Below are 14,199 nucleotides of genomic sequence, written 5' to 3'. Positions count from 1 at the left end.
CCTTCCGGTCATCAGATGAAGATGACATCGCCGATAACGGAACACGATTATTACATGTAGCTAATGATTGATGAGCTATGACACCTTTCTTCTCTTGTATCAGTTGTGATAATACCTCATTATTTATCAACGTAACCTTGAACAGTATTACATGACTCTTACCGATCTTATCGGACTTTGTGTTGATGAATCGAAGGGAGCATAAGTCACAAAGTAGTTCGTAGAGGATGATGATGGATGAACGATTATAAGCATTTAGGTCCTTATAACAAGAACAAGGAAAAATAATGTGTAGAATGAAATCTCGACTCAGTACGAGCTGTAGAGACGGCAGATACATTCTTCACTTGGGCGTGGAATCTGGTGGTTAGGCATATTTTCCCGCGGAATCCGTGAACACCGAAGCGTTTGCATACATCTTATCCTTGCTAAGGACTGGTAGAAACGAAGTGATATAACAAAAGAAAAAATAATTACAAATTGTAACTTTTAACATATATTTACACATTGTGTTTAATTTCAATAATAAAATTAAATATATTATTTGAACAAGTTATCAAAATGCGAATGTACTGTACTCATATAACTACAAAATGTTGCGGAAATTGTATTTCTTAATCTACTTACCCTCCAGGATTGGTTTTTCCCTCGGACTCAGCGAGGGATCCCACCTCTACCGCCTCAAGGGCAGTGTCCTGGAGCGTCAGACTCGGGGTCGGGGATACAACTGGGGAAGATCACCAGTACCTCGCCCAGGGGGCCTCACCTGCTATAATGAACAGGGGCCTTGGCGGGGGAAGGGATAGACAACGAAGAGGGAAGGAAGGGGCCGTGGCCTTAAGTTAGGTACCATCCCGGCATTTGCCTGGAGAAGAAGTGGGAAACCACGGAAAACCACTTCCAGGATGGCTGAGGTGGGAATCGAAGAATCGAACCCTCCCGAGGCTGAGTGAGCCCCGTTCCACCCCTCGTACAGCTTTTCAAATTTCGTGGCAGAGCCGGGAATCGAACCCGGCCCTCCGGGGGTGGCAGCTAATCACACTAACCACTACACCACAGACACGGGCTGCGGAAATTTTAAAGAATATTATTGTATCATTTTAGGAACTTGGAATGTAATTATGAACGCTATCATGGACTTAACGCGTGCTACTAGTGCGCCTCTACTGATATGTGTATTTGCAATTTCTTGGTGCTAAGAGTGGGATATAAAATTGCTGTAGCCATTGAACTGTGCAGTTCTAGTCTTTCATTGTTCATGTTATTACAATATTATTATTATTATTATTATTATTATTATTATTATTATTATTATTATTATTATTATTATTATTATTATTATTTTGATTCGTTGTTCCCAACTGTGGAGCGCGTTTGAACTTATTTTGCACAATGTTTCTTCTTCTTTCCTTCCCAATATCTCTTCATTTTTCACTGTGTTCCTTTCTGCGTGTTTCTGTCCAGCCTGTATTTTTTCTTGTTGGTTTCTCTGCAAATTTATATTTGTTTACTAAGCTTCTAAATTTCATTCTATCTTGAATGGTCTCGTCCTCAATACCCATTTCTTGTAGATCTTCATGAATTTCTGCTAAACAATTGTTGCGGATTTTCAGGGTTAGAGCTAGATTTAGAATTTTCTTTGTCAGCCTGTTGTTATCCATTCTGTGCAGGTGTCCGTAGAATTTTACTCGTCTCTTTCTGATGGTATCTGTGATTTTTTCTGTGAATTGAAAAATTTCGTGTGGTTTCTTTTTCATCCAAATTCCATTTTCGAACTTTGGTCCTAGGATTTTTCTGAGTATTTTCCTCTCTTGTTTCTCAGTGCTTTTCATTTGTCTGTTTTTGCCTGTTCCTCTACCGGGCGCGTCCCAGGCAGCTGAACGGGGGGGCTCGCCGGACTTGTCCGGAGGGCTTGAGGGAAATAAAATACCTCTCGCGGATCAAAAATAGGCACAGCCACAAAACATCTTAAGGGAACCTCTGAGGCTCAATACCTTAGTTGAAACTATGAGATTGACAAAGATCAATCTCCCCATTATCTTCATCTTACTAGCATGATGGCAACGTCAGTTATTATTATTATTATTATTATTATTATTATTATTATTATTATTATTATTATTATTATTATTAATTTTGCAATCGTGTAAGTATGCATGCCTCACTAAGGAGATATTTTACTTCAGTTTTATTTCAGTTATAAAATATTTATGGTTCATTTTATGATTCATGTTTGTGGGTTACTGTAGTCACGTCCTCGTTCGTGAACCATGGGCAACGGCTGAGTGGCCTAGTAAGTGGTCCTGAGAGTCGGGATACCAGTTGCTATGGAATGGGAGTGGGCATCTCGGACATATTCTGAATCGTGGCCCTCCTTGTGCTCAGGCGGCTAGGACTATACAATTCACCGGTGGTCCATAACCCGTTAGAGGAGAGATCCTCACTTGGACTATGTGCAAGTAGGGCAGCATCCTGCTTCATGAATTTACCGAGCTCAAAACACTTTAAGCAAGCCTCGGACCTATGGGAGTAATGGAGTCCCACTCCCATTTGACAGGCAAGGTACTCCTTGGAAACAACTTGGCGAACGAAATGGAATTCGATGGGGAGCTATCAATATTAATGGGGCTTATGGAAGAAAGAAGGTAGAACTGGCTGAGTCAGCAAAGAGGATGCATCTGGATGTGCTAGGAGTAAGTGATATTCGGGTAAGGGGAGATAACGAGGAAGAGATAGGAGATTATAAAGTGTACTTGACGGGTGTTAGAAAGGGAAGGGCAGAGTCTGGGGTAGGGCTCTTTATCAGGAATACCATTGCACGCAACATAGTTTCGGTTAGGCAGGTAAATGAGCGAATGATGTGGGTAGATTTGTCAGTGGGAGGAATTAGGACAAGAATTGTGTCTGTGTATTCACCATGTGAGGGTGCAGATGAGGATGAAGTTGACAAGTTTTATGAAGCATTGAGTACATCGTGGTCAGGGTGAACAGCAAGGATAGAATAGTGCTAATGGGCGATTTCAATGCGAGAGCTGGGAATAGAACTGAAGGATACGGAAGGGTGATTGGTAAATGTGGGGAAGATATGGAAGCTAATGGGAAGGGGAAGCGTTTGCTGGACTTCTGTGCTAGTATGGGTTTAGCTGTTAAGAATACATTCTTCAAGCATACGGCTATTCAACGCTACACATGGGAGGCTAGGGGTACCAGATCCATAATAGACTATATCTTAACAGACTTCGAATTCAGGAAATCTTTTAGAAATGTACGAGTTTTTCGGGGATTTTTCGATGATACAGACCACTATCTGATCTGTAGTGAACTAAGTGTCTCTAGGCCTAGGATAGAGAAAGTGAAATCTGTCTGCAAACGAATAAGGGTAGAAAATCTCCAGGACGAGGAAATTAGACAGAAGTACATGGATATGATTAGTGAGAAGTTTCGAACAGTAGACACTAAGCAGGTTCAGGATAGAGAAAGTGAATGGGTGGCATACAGGGATGCTGTAGTAGAAACAGCAAGGGAATGCCTAGGAACAACTGTGTGTAAAGATGGGAAAAGGCGAACATCTTGGTGGAATGATGAAGTGAGAGCAGCCTGTAAACGTAAAAAGAAGGCTTATCAGAAATGGCTCCAAACAAGGGCCGAGGCAGGCAGGGATTGGTACGTAGATGAAAGAAACAGAGCGAAACAAATAGTTGTTGAATCCAAAAAGAAGTCATGGGAAGATTTTGGTAATAACCTGGAAAGGCTAGGTCAAGCAGCAGGGAAACCTTTCTGGACAGTAATAAAGAATCTTAGGAAGGGAGGGAAAAAGGAAATGAACAGTGTTTTGAGTAATTCAGGTGAACTCATAATAGATCTCAGGGAATGACTGGAGAGGTGGAGGGAATATTTTAAATATGTTCTCAATGTAAAAGGAAATCATCATGGTGGTGTTGCAAACAGCCAAGCTCATGGGGAGGAGGAAAATGATGTTGGTGAAATTATGCTTGAGGAAGTGGAAAGGATAGTAAATAAACTCCATTGTCATAAGGCAGCAGGAATAGATGAAATTAGACCTGAAATGGTGAAGTATAGTGGGAAGGCAGGGATGAAATGGCTTCATAGGGTAGTAAAATTAGCGTGGAGTGTTGGTAAGGCACCTTCAGATTGGACAAAAGCAGTAATTGCACCTATCTATAAGCAAGGGAACAGGATGGATTGCAATAACTATCGAGGTATCTCATTGATTGGTATACCAGGCAAAGTATTCACTGGCATCTTGGAAAGGAGGGTGCGATCAGTCGTTGAGAGGAAGTTGGATGAAAACCAGTGTGGTTTCAGACCACAGAGAGGCTGTCAGGATCAGATTTTCAGTATGCGCCAGGTAATTGAAAAATGTTACGAGAAGAATAGGCAGTTGTGCTTATCTTTCGTAGATCTAGAGAAAGCATATGACAGGGTACCGAGGGCAAAAGGTGTTCGCTGTACTGGGGGACTATGGAATTAAAGGTAGATTATTAAAATCAATCAAAGGCATTTATGTTGACAATTGTGCTTCAGTGAGAATTGATGGTAGAATGAGTTCTTGGTTCAGGGTACTTACAGGAGGTAGACAAGGCTGTAATCTTTCACCTTTGCTGTTTGTAGTTTACATAGATCATATGCTGAAAGGTATAAAATGGCAGGGAGGGATTCAGTTAGGTGGAAATGTAGTAAGGAGTTTGGCCTATGCTGACGACTTGGTCTTAATGGCAGACTGTGCCGAAAGCCTGCAGTCTAATGTCTTGGAACTTGAAAATAAGTGCAATGAGTATGGTATGAAAATTAGCCTCTCGAAGACTAAATTGATGTCAGTAGGTAAGAAATTCAACAGAATTGAATGTCAGATTGGTGATACAAAGCTAGAACAGGTCGATAATTTGAAGTATTTAGGTTGTGTGTTTTCCCAGGATGGTAATATAGTAAGAGAGGTTGAATCAAGGTGTAGTAAAGCTAATGCAGTGAGCTCGCAGTTGCGATCAGCAGTATTCTGTAAGAAGGAAGTCAGCTCTCAGACGAAACTATCTTTACATCGGTCTGTTTTCAGACCAACTTTGCTTTACGGGAGCGAAAGCTGGGTGGACTCAGGATATCTTATTCATAAGTTCGAAGTAACAGACATGAAAGTAGCAAGAATGATTGCTGGTACAAACAGGTGGGAACAATGGCAGGAGGGAACTCGGAATGAGGAGATAAAGGCTAATTTAGGAATGAACTCGATGGATGAAGCTGTACGCATAAACCGGCTTCGGTGGTGGGGTCATGTGAGGCGAGTGGAGGAGGATAGGTTACCTAGGAGAATAATGGACTCTGTTATGGAGGGTAAGAAGAGTAGAGGGAGACCAAGACGACGATGGTTAGACTCTGTTTCTAACGATTTAAAGATAAGAGGTATAGAACTAAATGAGGCCACAACACTAGTTGCAAATCGAGGATTGTGGCGACGTTTAGTAAATTCTCAGAGGCTTGCAGACTGAACGCTGAAAGGCATAACAGTCTATAATGATAATGTATGTATGTATGTAAAATATTTTGGTTGTGTTGGACTAACTTTATTTAGTATTAATTACAATAGCGTTATTAATCATTCTAATCTAAAATAACTGGTTTAGTGTAAGAGAAGGCCTAATGGTCTTATCTATTTACGAAGTAGCTTATGTATTACTTCTGCATCGATCGGCACTGATGTGGGACGGGGTGAAAAGCCACGGAAAACAGTCTTCTGGTGTGGCCGTAACTGAAATATTTGTTCCCACTTGCCGTCAGGAGGCTGAGTGACTTATGTTTCAACGCTTATTATGAGGATTAACGTATCTCATGGCAGAGCGGCAAATCGGATTTCGATGGAAAGGTAAAGGAAACTTACCAGGTGTATTCATTAGTTTTCACTAAGAGATGGCGCCAGAGAACAACACGCAGCGTATCGTCCCTTAAAGAACAATACCGCGCATCTCACAATGCTCTTCGTATCCAGTATGTTTATTCAGACTGGTCACGCCTCTCAGCCACATATGGATGTGCAATCCATCAGAGTAATTTTCGTTGTGCTCATTTTCCTATGCCAATGTACAAAGGAAAATTAACCTTAAATACATTTTACTGTAGGAGCGCGCAAATACAACATGCCAACATGCGGTACGGTATGAAACGGTAAGGTTCATTTTCCTTTAAACGCCCCTATTAGAAAATGAACGTAACGAAAATTGTTCTCATGGACTACATATCCATATTGGCTGGTAGGCGTGACCAATCTTAAGGAACATAATGGATAGGAAGAGCATCAGATACGCGGTATTAATTCTTAAGGGACGATATGAATTTGACGCATACATCAGTTTGTTCGTCTGACATTAAGCTACCAACACACACAAGTTGAGCGCACCAAACACTAGCGTCTGTGTTGTATCGTTCAGTGATCATGTCGACGTATATGCCTGAAAAAAAACATGCGGCACGCATTTTCTTATTTAATCAAAAGGCGAAGGTTGTGGAAAGTCATCGTTTGCTGGTAGAAACATATGATAAACACGCTCCATAGATTAGAACATGTGAGACATGGTTTGGACAATTTAAACGTGGTGATTTGAAAGTGAAAGACAGTGCGCGCTCTGGTAGACACAAAAGTGCGTAGACGAGCAATTGCCGGTGAAACCGTTAATGCACAACGCTGTCGCCAACAAATGATTAATTTAAATCACGCATTGATCGAAAGACGACCTGAATGGGCCAGAAGACATGGCAAAGTGAATTTGTTACACGACAATGCGCCGTCCCACACAGGAAAACTAGTGAAAGACACCTTGAAATCGTTTGGATGGGACATCCTTCCGCCGCCGTACTCCTCCGACATGGATCCATTTATCACCTCTTCGCATCAAAGGGGTACACGCTCGCAGAGCAGCACTTCAGCAATTTCGAGGAAGTTGGAAAATGGCTCGACAAATAGTTTGCCGCAAAAGACAAGCAGTTTTCCTGACATGGTATTCATATCTTACCTGAAAGAAGCCAATGGCAAATATTTTCAATTTAAAAAGTAATTTCCCTTGAAAATTACGCGGTTTTTTTACCACAAAACCCGTTAAAAACTTATGCATACACCTGGTAAGTGAGAAAACCTTCACCCATGACACGAAGAGTCATAGTAACCCTCAGCTTGAGCTGAGTCCCCTCTCATGGGGTCATGTCCCCGCCCTCACCTTCTAAGGAACTGGCCTTACAGCCAAAAATATCTTCTGGAGAGTCGTCGTCACCTGAAAAGCTGATGATTCAGGACGGCCAGCATGCACGGCACCCTGCACCTGGACGCCAGGAGGAAGACCAAACACGTGCAAGCGAGGACGTATGAGAAGTACAGCCTGGTGTGAAAAAGAGAAACCACGGAAAACCATCTTCAGGGCTGCCGATAGTCGGGTTTGAACGCACTATCTCCCGAATGCAAGCTCACAGCTGCTCGATCCTAACCGCACGGCCAACTCGCGTGGTCTCTTAACATCCTTTGCAGTGTTTGTTGTCTAAGATTTCATGAAAGGCTTGGAAGAAAATTTCACAGCAGTGAAATTATCAAGACAAGAATGCAGCAGCAGCACTGCTTCCAAATAAAAGTTCGTTTCACGAAAAGCCTGGGAGAACTTTTTCATCACAATGTGATATCCTTCGATTCCATCCTTTTCTTTAACCGAGTGTTTCAAAGTTTTCAAAGTTTAGTACTTTTCGATTACTGTCAGCAGGGACATACGGTGTAGATCTTTTCTCCAGTTTTCTTCTACCATGGCGAAAGAGATGCTGAAGAAATGACAAGAAGGAACGAACTCGTGGGGGCTGAGAAGAACTGGGATTATTGAAGAGAAAGTAGGGTATGAAAATGTAAAGATTGTCCTAGTCCATTTGTGTTTTCATGTTTGCCCTTGTCTCCTCTTCCTATTGCTCCAACTTCCTCTACTGGTCTGTCATTGTGTTTATGTCCGACTCGTTGGCTGAGCGGTCAGCGTACTGGCCTTCGGTTCAGAGGGTCCCGGGTTCGATTCCCGGCCGGGTCGGGGATTTTAACCTTAATTGGTTAATTCCAATGGCACGGGGGCTGGTTGTGTGTGCTGTCTTCATCATCATTTTCATCCTCATCAAGACGCGCAGGTCGCCTACGGGAGTCAAATAGAAAGACCAGCACCTGGTGAGCCGAACCCGTCCTGGAATATCCCGGCACTAAAAGCCATACGACATTTCATTTCATTTCATCGAACAAAACTAATACCCATGAGCTCGTTACTTTTTCGATAACATAGTTCACCTCATGCACTCGTGACAAGGTTGTCAAGGTGGTGTGTGCTGTTGCTTCGTCTTGTTAAAAATATCCATACAATAGTTCATCTTCTGTGAGTTGATCCAAATATGGATTAAGCAGTGTCTGGTCATACCAGTTAACATTAAGTGTTTAATGAAAGAATTATGTTCCGATGGGGTCACCAGACATAGCGTACCACACACCAATCTTGAGATTATGCAGCGGCTTTTCGACGTATTGATAGGGATTTTCCAATGCATAATGGCGCGTGCTGTGTAAGTTTACATACCATGACAAGCCGAACCAGTCCTAATCTGAAGAAATGAAAAGCTGAGGATTCAAAAGTGCTGACTCCATTTCACTCAGAAACCACCGGCAGAACTCAACACGCGAAAGTTCGTCTGGACCCTTTAACGCGTGAGCAACTGTACATTTGTAAGGATACAGATGCAAGTTTTTCTAACAACGTTTCGACACGACGATCTCTTTAATTCCCACTTGCACAGACAAACGGCGCTGAGATTTCGTCGGGCTTCATTCCAGGCTTTCCTTCACTCGAGCAATGTTTTCTGGCGTTCGAACTCTTTTCGGATAGTTACAGTTTTTATTCACTACAGAGCCCGTTTCGCGCCATTTTGCCAATAAGTTTTGCATTGCAGACTTTCCTGGAGGTTTTGTCGAAACATTTCGAGCCTTAAACTCTTGCCCAAACAGTTCCGCACAGGTATTCAACGAATCGTGCTTCGTGTAACACTCGACAATGACAACGCGCTGTTTTCAACTGGTCACTAAACACGTCTGCTACTCTCACTCACACGTAACGACACAGCGACCTACTCGGGACAGAGAATGAGGAAGATTCGCAAGCGCAGACATGTGTCAGCAACCGACTGGTGCATCGAAATCACGGATTCCAGTATTTCCTGTAATGGGCAGTTTTCCATTTCATTAACAAATAATTTCACGGCCTGTTTTATTGTGTCCACCCGGTACTGTGCCTATTCGTAAGCATATACCAGATTGCTTCCACCCAGAAGTGTATAAAGAAGTAGAAATAAGAATAAAAGGTGAGCTCCTTAATGCAGACAACATAGTTGTTTCGACGGATTTATGGACATCAACAGCAAGTGACGGCTTCTTAAGCATCACCATTCACTTACCATGGTTTCTGAAAGGAATCAAAATACTGACACCATACCTATTTCTTGTGAGATAATACTTGCAGTGCACAATGTCGGGTGGTTTGGACTAGAACGAATTTGTACCTTTCAGTGACCTGTCACAGTTTGATCTTTAGCTTTGACGAAAAGGAGGTGATTGTGATATGAGTGAGTGTAAGAATCCTTGAGATGAATCATGTGAAGGTATGGCTTATAGTTTCGGATCGTGTAAACATTTCATTGGGCATTGCAGACTGATACGTACAGTAGTCTAATAGCAACTTTTGACATAGTGAGGAAAGCAACGGGAAACTCTCCCACTTCTCCTTTCCCTAGTATGCCTAAGCATTGTATGCCCAATGATCGTGGTACGAAAATGGAGACAACCATCCTTCGAGGCAAGAACTCAGCACACCTGTAGGTACAGTAGAAACTCGGTTATCCATCCGGGGGTCAGGACCGAGGCCATGACGGTTATGAGAATATATATGTAATGGAATAAAGTGTAAAACTCCTTTGCTGAACGGTCACCGTATTGGCCTTCCGTTCAGAGGGTTCCGGGTTCAATTCCCGGCCGGGTTGGGGATTTTAACCTTAATTGGTTAATTCCAATGGCACGGGGGCTGGATGTATGTGTTGTCTTCATCATCATTTCATCCTCATCATGACGCGCAGGTCGCCTACGGGAGTCAAATGGAAAAGACCTGCACCTGGCGAGCCGAACCCGTTCTGGGATATCCCGGCACTAAAAGCCACACGACATTTCATTTCATGGAATAAAGTGTGAAAACAAACACTACACCATCCGCACTCAGATTTCTCAGCCGTTATGTCCAACTGTACACTCTTATGGTGAAAAATGATTTTTTTTCTAAACAGCCTATGTTTGCTTCGAAAAACAGATCTCCACAAAACTAGTTTTTCATATCAACAGCTTTTCAGAATGTTATTGGTCTCGAAAGATGAGGCTGCAGGCTTGAACGAGTCAATAATAAATTAGTGCCCCCACTGGTCGTTCTTCACCGTTTTCATGGTTTTGCGAACTTTCACATTACCGCTGGTGGTTGTATTTTCGAAACATTGCTTTCAATCATTTATTTTTCGTTTTCATTCCCCGCCAGAAGGGCGGGGCGGGCCCCCTAGAGAGTGACGCTCTTGCTTGGTCCGGGAGAAGTGAAGAGAACTGGGAGATGTGAGAATTGAGGAAGGTGGGTGATGCGAATTGATATGAGGTGGAGAAGTGATTAGGGCTTCTTGGTTGAGAAGATGTGGTCTAGGGAGTAGTGAAGGTTCAAACTGGAGTTCCGATGTGTGGAAGGAGGAGGTGAAGCGTGGCTGAGATGTTGCATAGGGAGGTGGTGAGAAGTGGGAGGGTCAGCTGTTAGAGGTGATGGGATGAAGGAGAACGTTGGAGGAAGGGGTTAATTGACTGGTGGTGGAGGTCGATATGGGGTGGCAATTCGGGGTCGATGACGTGAGGTGTGTGGGAGGGGAGCGGGAAGGTTCCACAGTGAGTTGTCGACCATAGAGGCGTGCGCCGTTGATGATGAGGCGTTGGACTTCCTCTTCAGTTTGCTGTGAAGACGGACAAAGTATGTTGGTCCCGAGGTATTCCAGATGCGGAAGGCTCGCCGGACAGGGATACCTTCGTGGTTGAGCTCGTGAATGACGTCTCGGTCAGAAATGAGGGGATTCACCCCGCGGAGGACACAACTATACATGATGTTGCGGGCTGGTTGTAGCTGTGGCGATTGTTGTGCGGCATCTGCTTGAGGTGGTGGCTGCGATGCTGGTGGCGTCGTAGAGCTTTCTTCGGCGTTGGTTGGCAAGTGGTTGAAGTAGCGGGCGAGGGATGTAAAGAAAACTGGGTGGATCAGGGTATGTTGGCTGAGGAAGCGTCGAAGTAGCAATATGTGAAGGGTGGGAGTACGTAACAGTTGTGATAGGAATGGGAAGAAAGGTAAAAGCGGAGGTGGTGGTTGTGGTGGTCATGATGGGGAGGCTAACTTCCAGTGCGGAGTCAGCCTATATGCTTTATTGGGTCGGCGGGGAGCTGACAGTAGAGAAGAGCCACCCAGTCGATCAAGAACGAAGAAGTGTTGGGTCGGAGGTCGGAGACGTCCAGTTGCAAGAGAGATCTCACTAAAATCGGAGATGTGATCGTGTCTGCTTTCAATTTTGTGTGAATCACGTGTAGTATCATTGATTGTCGTTCACTTCATACTAGAAATTGGCACAATACTTGTAGCATTTTCACCTTTCGTTAGACGTTTATAAATGTCCCATTTTCTGGGTCAATGCCACACTATTCGATTGCGTTTCTCAGTGTTGTAGCAGTTCAGGTCAAAGTCGGGCAGCACAGCGTAAGAAAATAGCATTTAAGCGGTAACGCGACGCGAAAGTAGAGGTTATACAGTTGAACCTCGATATATCGAATCACCTCGGGAACTGAATTTCATTTCGAGTTATCGAAATTTCGAGATATAGAGAATTTCCGCCTTTGAGGATTGCGTGTAATCGAAGCTCGTGTAACTACGGCTTGATACTGTCCTAAGTGTTGTTTAAGCGTAAAAAAATCAACTCAAAGTATTTTGTAATTTTAATTACAACACTTATTATAAGTTAGTAAGTCGTTGAAGATAAAATACACACTGTAGAGGAACATGTTTTTCACTCTCAAGCTTCTTTTCTTCCACACAGTTTTTTCAACAACTGTTCTGAATAAACATTTTCATTCAAACTCAGTGGCGGTGGGCTCTCAGGAGCACATGAGCACATGAACACCCAGTTCTAGCGCATATTCACGCATTCATGGATGCCAGTAATTCTAAATTATTTCCTTTATTTCCCGACCTGATTTAGTCAATCAATCGAAAGCATTCGATTTATATCAAAGCTCTGTTACACTGACAGCTGTTCGTTTCGACTGACAGAGCCAGGGAGCACACTGGAGATACTGCTACGAGCCTCAACACTATACGCATGCTCATGGAGATGACGTCATGGTATATGCACAGATATCTCCATAAGCGAGGAGCACGGTACGGAATGTGCCTTTCCGTCAACAACCACCCTCAAACAAGAGATAGTATTACAGTTGACCGCAAGGGCCCGCCACTTCCCCTGTTACTGTTGGGCGCAGCTCCCAGAAGTTACTATTGCATTACATCGCTGGAAGATTTCGCTAGTAGCTAATTCTGAACAGGTGTTCGTAATCAGGGGAACAGAAAGCCAGAGCCTCAGCCAAAACCTGAGCGACTCAGCCCGGTAGTCGTAATTTTAGTTTTCTTGTACACTCACAGAGTAGTCTTGGAAAAATGCATCCTCGGTTATAAGGGTTCCACCATATTATGAGAAGAGAAGCAATCGTACAAGGAACGTTTAGTGAGAAGATTTAAGTAGGTGATTTTGTACTTATGTGCATTCTACTTTGGTATATTTGAGACGTGAACACAAATTTGTTGTGAACCCCCTGAAAATTTGGTCACGAGCCGCCACTGTTTAAACTGCATTCGACTGACTCTGTATGTAGGATCGAAGAGTAGTCTAATGACGATCCAGGAGAGGGTTCCTACAGATCCAGGTGCCTATGGTCAACGCACCAGGGGTGGACAGATAAGATATACTGTAGTACGTCAAGGAGCAATAACACATAAATATTAAAATGCCGTATTGCACAGTTAATGTTGTACAAAATTCGTATTACAGAAATGTTCAGCAGCTATGGAAGAAACGTTTGTTTCATGAAATGGAGAAATTTGTGTAATCGAATTTCGAGTAACAGGGAAATAAATACGCGTGAAAAATAGAACAAACGGGAGGGAAATTGAAATTATTTCGAGATACTGAAAATTCGAGTGATGTAAGTTCAAGATATCGAAGTTCGTCTGTCATGAGAACAATCACACTAGCCGCACTAGTAAACAATGATTAAAATCCGAGACTGGGCTGCGCCGGGCTGAGTGGCTCAGACGGTTGAGGCGCTGGCGTTCTGACTCTAACCTGGCAGGTTCGATCCTGGCTCAGTCCGGTGGTATTTGAAGGTGCTCAAATACGTCAGCCTCGTGTCGCTAGATAGTCCACCTCTGTGGTGTAGTGGTTAGCGTGATTAGCTGCCACCCCCGGAGGTCCGGGTTCGATTCCCGGCTCTGCCACGAAATTTGAAAAGTGGTACGAGGGCTGGAACGGGGTCCACCCAGCCTCGGGAGGTCAACTGAGTAGAGGTGGGTTCGATTCCTACCTCAGCCATCTTGGAAGTGGTTTTCCGTGGTTTCCCACTTCTCCTCCAGGCGAATGCCGGGATGGTACCTAACTTAAGGCCACGGCCGTTTCCTTCCCTCTTCCTTGCCTATCCCTTCCAATCTTCCCATCCCTCCACAAGGCCCCTGTTCAGCATAGCAGGTGAAGCCGCCTGGGCGAGGTACTGGTCATTCCCCCAGTTGTATCGCCCGACCAAGTGTCTGAAGCTCCGGGACACTGCCCTTGAGGCGGTAGATGCCTCGCTGAGTCCGAGGGAAAAGCCGAACCTGGAGGGTAAACAGATGATGATGATGATGATGACTGGGCTGCACTTGTCACATATCTGGTGCGTTAAAGGAGTGATGGATGTTTTAACAATGTGATGAATAACCGAAGTTTTACTGTACACCTAAATACAGGCTGCTGTTGCTGTTTCTTTGCTCTGATATTGGGCTGGCTCAAATCTAATTCGTTACTTTTAACTTATAATATTACAGA

The sequence above is a fragment of the Anabrus simplex genome, chromosome 1 (assembly GCF_040414725.1).
Source record: "Anabrus simplex isolate iqAnaSimp1 chromosome 1, ASM4041472v1, whole genome shotgun sequence".
NCBI lineage: Eukaryota > Metazoa > Arthropoda > Insecta > Orthoptera > Tettigoniidae > Anabrus > Anabrus simplex.
This window is presented reverse-complemented; position numbering follows the sequence as displayed.